The sequence below is a fragment of the Haemorhous mexicanus genome, chromosome 5 (assembly GCF_027477595.1).
Source record: "Haemorhous mexicanus isolate bHaeMex1 chromosome 5, bHaeMex1.pri, whole genome shotgun sequence".
NCBI lineage: Eukaryota > Metazoa > Chordata > Aves > Passeriformes > Fringillidae > Haemorhous > Haemorhous mexicanus.
Genome location: NC_082345.1, coordinates 56718779 through 56725918, shown reverse-complemented (window position 1 = coordinate 56725918; position 7140 = coordinate 56718779).

Below are 7140 nucleotides of genomic sequence, written 5' to 3'. Positions count from 1 at the left end.
CACAGTTTGACAGCTTATATGCATTCAGGCTTATGTGGGAATGTCCCAGGACTTCCCCCAGGGAGGGGATCTTTGGGGGTCTTTAGTTGGTTCGTGGCCCCTTCCAATGACATGATTGCTTCTTTGGCCCTGTTTCTGTCTGTGCCAGCTGTGCCTCCTTAGGGAGGAATAGCTTCAGGCCTCTGTGTGAGTGCCCAGCACCTGCCCTGGGAGGGAGTTTTATGCTGTCAGCCTTACTGGGGGAGAGGAAATTGGTGTGATGAAAAGCATCTCTGCATGACAGGCTTCTTAACAGCCTTTTACCTTATCTGGTATAAAAATGCTTTGTTTAAAACATCAGTCCCATGTTATGAGGAAAACAATAGCAGAGCTCAACCAGCCCATGCAAGCAAAGTCCATCCCACATCGTTACATACAAATGGGGATTTTATGATGAGCAGTGTGCAGGACCTGTAATTTACACAGTGGAAAGCCACCATTCCCCCTTACATTGCCTCAGTTGTGCCCAGCTGCACGGCCTCTTTGGCCTCAACAGCCCAATACCACAATGGCACGAGGCACAGGACAGGTACTGCCAGCAGGGCAGAGGCTGGGGACAGCTGGAGGAGCTGGCTGTAACACCCTGGAGCAGTGCAGCACGGGGCTGAGGGGGGGACATGGAGCCTGGTCCTGGGCTGCTGGGAGGTGGGACTGCAATGGCTCCTGCTGGCTTGTGTCCTTCCAGCCCTGGGAAAAGGCACTGCTGTGACTTCAAATAAATCTGCACCTGCACAGCCTAGGTCTCATCCCACTCAAGGTACAGGAGTGGAGCATCACCTGTGACAGGATTGCAGGCAAGGTCAGTGCCTGGCTTGATGGGTTACTGCCACTCACTCAGAGTCACCTGAAAGCAATGGCACGTAGATTCTGGAGATGAGTCAAATGCCCCACTGCAGTTTTTTTAGATTAATTAAAACCATTATAGTTCAGAACTTGTTAGACACCAATTAATAATTAGAAAGAAAAAAGAGAAAAAAACAGAAAATTGTCATAGGACTTGTTACTAAAAGCAAGGTGAAAGAATAGGACCCTGAGGCCAGTTTTAAAGTGATGTAACTTCCTAATGCCACTGTACTTTCAGTTTTCAGTCGGCAGCGTGCTGAATTTCTTGCTGGCTGCAGCAGCTCAGCTGACAATTTCACAGCTGTGTGGGGGAATCCTTGAGGCTGCCCATTCACTCTCCACTTGGTACAGTTACGTAGGTCAGTACTGGTCTGGAGTGATATATACCAGCATATGGAAGTACCAGAGTCAGGCAAAGCAGATTTTCTCAAAACTAAGGCTCTGTGCTTTTTGAAGTGTTTTGAAAGCAGCAAAATTCAATAATTGGAGAAAATTTCATTATGCAGAAGATGCAGAGCTGGATTCTCAGGCACGTACCCTTACTCATTTGATGAGGGTGGTGTTTTCTAGGAAGAGGTGCCCACAAAGGTTCACATGTTGCCTTTTCATTCAAGAGCAGGACTCAAGTCTGTGTGGACAAAGTGGCATTCTCTGTGATACTGCTGGTTCCTATTGATTTAGCAGCTGTTGCTGCCCTTGTAGAAATCAATATCAGACTTGACTGGACCTATCTAAAGAAAGAAAGGAAACCATATACCTTCCCTCATCCCTGGGATAAGCTAAACTCAGAAAACACCCACTTTACTCATCTCTACATGTTGTGTTCCAGCAGGTTTGCAGCAATGCCTTTCACAAGCTGGAGGCTGCTGTCAGGCACGCAGCTCAGTGTTAACAGCACCTGCTTGCTGGGGGCAGCGTGCTGGCCCACACGAGGTGTTTCACTGACCAAACTAGCAGGCAGCAAGTGTGTCTTGGCTGATGTAGGGGTAGATAATTGATGCAGGCACAAAGCACACACTGCTTTGCTGAACTGAAAGGAAAATTTTAGTGTCCTGCCCAGCAAAGGGGACTTATTTAAACTGAATGACCAAAGAGGAGAAAGATGAGATAATGCTGCATTTTTAAAATGTCTGTTCAGCTTGGATTGCATTTACATCTCCATCTGCCTTGCCTCTGCCTAGTGGTTTCAGCTTGACAGATCTGATGACTCACATTCTTCAAGGCTGCTTTCCCATTTACTTCAGAGGAAATAGGACTGCATGTTGAGAGCACAGAAACCCCTTTCTCCAGGGTACTCTTACTCAAAGTACATTTGACAACCAAAAAGAGAGACAAGTGTGTCAGAAACATCTTTTGAGCTATATTTAGGCTGTATAAACCCAGCAGGAGATCAACCATTTCTGTCTCACAGCAGCTAGAGAAGTGCTTCTGTGGGGACTTTTCTAACGCAATAATGATTTTAGTATTGATGTTACTAATATTTAGCCATACTGAGTAAATGTACACATGCACAAATATACATTTATATATATCAACTGAACACCTACAAATTCTATATATACATGCAAATATGCATCTTGCATAGGAATGTTCATCTTCTGTACTTCACTTTGTAAATATGCTATATTTAGTAATTTATTTTCCCTTCATTTCCCATCATCACATATTAGGCCAACCCATCTGGTTACATCTTGCTGACTCCACTGGCATTTTCCAGTGCTCAGCCTGCTGGTGAGGGTGCTCTGGTCCTGCTGGGCTGATACTGTCAGTGAGTCAGGCTCTGATCGTGGGAGCTGTTCTCTGCATTGTACTTCCAATGACTCCTTGGCACTAAAACCCAGGGTAGAATTTATCTCTGTGCTGCTGGGGGCACAGTTTTTACAGCTGACAGTCACTTTGCACATCCTTTGTATCTCCAGAGCTGGCTCCCAAAGCCAGCGTTGGACCAGAGGAAAGCAAAGCAGAGATGAAGCTCCTGTCACTTTGTCCCAGCCACCAGGTTATCTCCATTTAAAAGTACAGCAAGGTTAGAGCTGGCAGGCTGTAAGAGATGCTGCACTGAGGGAATGGTATCCCCAGCTTGAAGCAAGCTTGTCACTGCCCTCTCAGGCTAACATCAAAAGGAGCACTAACGAAAAGCTAAGCCTGAGAGCATGAGCCCAGGCTCCTAAAGCCTCTGACTGAACGGGAACTGAAGACAGCCTCAAGCACACTTGACCTAGCACTGCATAGGGGAAAATTCTTAGCTTTATATCACAATCACAGAAGATAATTAATAGGAGTAGTGAAAACCCATCTTTAGCCTTTCAGTCAGAGGGTTCAAGAAGCTCCAGAAGAGCTCATCCTTATTATCCCTGGATTACAGTTACAGACACTGAGGCACAAGAAAGTAAAACAATTTGTCCCAAAGCTACTCCAGCTGTGTCTAAACTATCTAATCTAAAGCTGACAATATGCCATAGGCACTGCCTGCCAGCCAAACCAGGTCAGGATGGTTTTGGGTTCTGCAGGAAAGATCTCTGAACTCTCCTCCGACTAGAAAAAAAATATTTTTTTTTAAATTCTGACAGAATCATTGTGATATATTGATCAAGGAAGGTTTCATTTTAAAGACTCAACATCTTTTCTCATTAAAATCATTCTGCTAAAATACATGCCAAAGAGCACATCGGGAGTTTTTAACAACAATTTTTGAGACATCTTCCAATATTTTCTGGCTTTTAATGATGAATATATCACTCTGTCTGTAAACAGACAGTAACTAATGGCAAAACATTCTGTGTACTTTATTTACAAGAAACAAATCTTCAGCTTTTGCTATTCCCCCAGATGTTAGCAATTTTTAACTGGTTTACAACATGTACAAGTAAAAATAATTATGAATTACTTCCATGCCATCGAGGATCTCAGGGTTCTGCAGGACAGATTCAAGGAAATGCTGGCCTCCCAGTCCTGTTGTCCTCAGTGGTTTTGGATGCTTCTGTCTTCTGATGCTTCACTGATTTGCTGTTTGTTCACAGAATGGATTTGCCTGGTGTCAGTGCCAGCTTCAACTGAAAGAAGTTGTTGGGCCTCCTGCTGCTCTCGAGAGCAAAGAAGTTTACTGACTCTTGCTTAACTCATTTTGCTTTATAATCACAGGGCTCATAGCAGTCACCAGTCTAGCTTTCCACAAACACATCCAGGGACAGCAAAGACTACAATAAATCCCTGAAAGAGGAATGCATGATTCACAAGCAAAATCTGACATCTTGCTTGAAATGAGACAGAAAACCACCCCATAACCTGCTCCTCTGCAGATGCGTACCTGTAAAGAAAAATTACACATTTAGAAGATTATACCAGTAGTTTTTCGCTCTTAGAGCTTTTATAGCATGGCAATAACCCCATGGCAGTTTACCAGTTCCTGCTCTGGAATAACAAGCTTGTGCCCAGACCCTGAGGCGCACAGCGGAGGAGACAGATGGGTACATTTTGTTGCTGAGGAAAAGAGTTTCTGAGAGCAGTTCAGGAAATTCTTTTGCAAAATGATGGATGTGTTCATCCATGCAAACTTGGAAAAAGGATGTGCCACAATGGGGGCTAAGAAAACTCTGTACTATTTGTCCTCTATGTACAGTCCTGCAGAGTTCACATTGACAGATTTATCCTGTTATTGGAAAGCCTTGAACAATATAAAGGAGTAACTAGATGTCTAGAATAAATTAATAGTCAGGAGGAGGGAAGGCTCCAGGGAGATCCTATTGTGGCCTTTCAATACTTCAAGGGGATTATAAGAAAAATGGAGACAGACTTTTTAATAGGGTCTGTGGCAATATTACAAGGTGTAATGGTTTTAAACTAGAAGAGGGTTTAAAAGAGAGTTTAAACCAGAAGAGGATATATCTAGATTCAGACTAGCTGTAAAGAATAAGTGGTCCAGAATAACAAAGATGAGAGTCTGAGAAACCTGGTATCCCAGGTTTCTTCATAGGATGCTTCACATGACAACAGAAGTGGCAGAAGAGTCAAAGAAGCTTCTGTGAGAAGCTTAAGTACCATGAGAATTACTCCAAATCAATGACAGAGAATATTTTAGCTTGGGAAGAAGGCATGAAGGATCACAAAGCTGTTGGAGGTACTGGACTATCTCTCCTATTAGGAACAGCTGAGAGAGCTGGGACAATGACTATAACCCTTCAGCTAGACAGGCAGTGGCTGTAAAAGGAATGGCACTGAACATACCTAATGCCTCTGTCCCTGTGCATTCCCCCTCAAAACCTGTCCATGTGACCATGTGAAATCAAGGAATTCCCTGTCAACAAAACAGAACATCAGCCAGCAACACGGTATACATACAGAGAGGTAACTCTCCCTCTGTGTTTAAGATCTTTTCAAAAGTCTGTTTAACTCTTTTTACCAGGGGTTTGTCAGGATATCCCCCAGCAGCAGTCAAAGTGTTTCTCTGCAAGTCTGTCTTTACTTATAAGAGTTGCTGGCCTTGCCTAATTTGTTCTAAATCCTCAGTTGCTACTCAGCTGCTGGGGAGGCCTGGTCTCCTGCCATAAGTCTTTGTTTAAACAGAGTTTCATATTAAAGTAACAGCAAGATGGGGACCCAGAGCAGATCTAAGAATCCTGGAAAGAGACACTCGGACCTAAAGCTAGAGCTATTTCTTTTCATATTTTCCTTTTACCATCAAGATTGAGATGCATACTCAATTTCTGGGTAACAGCAGAGGAAATGTGGGCCGACAATTGAAATTTCCCTGTAGGCATGCTCCTCTTTTTCCTAGCAGACCAAGTGTCTCCTTTGGAGGTCCTGGCCCTGGATTTTAAACAGTTATAATCAAAACTTTATGGTCTTCTGTTGTACTGCTTCCTTGACAAATACATGTTAAAATAGGGATGTTATTTTCACTACAAATGGGAATGGATTTTTAATTTTTTTACTAAGCACTGAAACAAATCCATAAAATTTTATCTAATTTCTTCAAGTTTTAGTAGTATAATTAAGTTTTGTGAGTTATGTAGTAAATTAAAATCTGTAAATCTCTAAGGGTTTTATAAATGCTTCATGTTTGGGCTAATAGTAAATTGCAAGATACTTGGTGACAGATTTCATGTGCAAAATCAAAGCAGAAGTCTTCTGATGAGATAAATTGCTAATTTAGCACATGTTCCTTCCTAGTGTTTGGACAGCAGCAGTGCTGGGAGCTGCTGTCACAGCACTGCTCCAACTGAGCAGCCAGCGAGCCCAGAGCCTTTGCATGGCTCCTGCCCAGCTGCCTTTGCCTGCCTGCCTGCCTAGGCTTACAGCTTGCAGCCCTCCTTGGAGGGCTCCTGGGCAAGCACTCATTGTTTTGGCCATCAGAGCACACTCTCCATTCAGGAGAGGCTGCCCACTTCCTCGTTTCTGCAGGACATTACCAGCGAGGAATGAGAGCCCACGGACCTGCAGCCTTGGCTGTCCAAAGCGCGGGGACACAGGAGCTGTCACCTGACTTACTGATTTCTCAGGAGAGCTGGCGAGGAGCAGAACACGGGTGGGTCAGAGCCCAGGGCTACCAAAGGCTACAGGCATCCTCTGGTAAGCCAAACACAGCCAAAGGCCATGTAGACAATGCTTATCCTCAGCTGGACCAGCCACTGACTTGTCTCTGTGCCCTCCCCTTCACCCAAAGCCTGTGACATCCCTGCCTGCTGAGCCCTTCTCTGACATTTCACTTTGTTTCTCTACCCTATATCTCTTTGCACATAAAAACTGCTCTTCTCAAGGCAATTCTTACAGATACTGTGCCTAGGTTTCACTGCCTGCTTCTTCATTAACCAGTAACACAGCACCATAGGAGCAGATCAGTAAATAAAAGCTGATTTTCTCACTGCTCCAGCATCTGTGGTCTGGAAGTTTAAATTCAGATGACATTTAATGTGTTGTCCTGGACCAAAAATTCCTGCTAGGCATGTATGTGAGACTTGTCATGTGTTTGAAGCCTTATTTCTCTACCAGGGGCTGGTTTGTACCTCTGGTAGAATCTCCAGGGCAGTTCTATGCTGGAGAAGCTGCAATCACCACAGACTCACTCTGCAAAATGAACCAATGTGCAGCTGGCAGGTGTGACAGGCAATTTTGTCCAGAATCACACTACTCCTTGAAGCTGAACTGCCAGGGATGATGTTGTTACACTGTCTTCTCTCCCTCAGCCATCCTCATAACACCACCTCATTCCCAGAGCTACAGATCCTGAACTGGTGGGAAGCACCTTGCTCTGCCTCACCA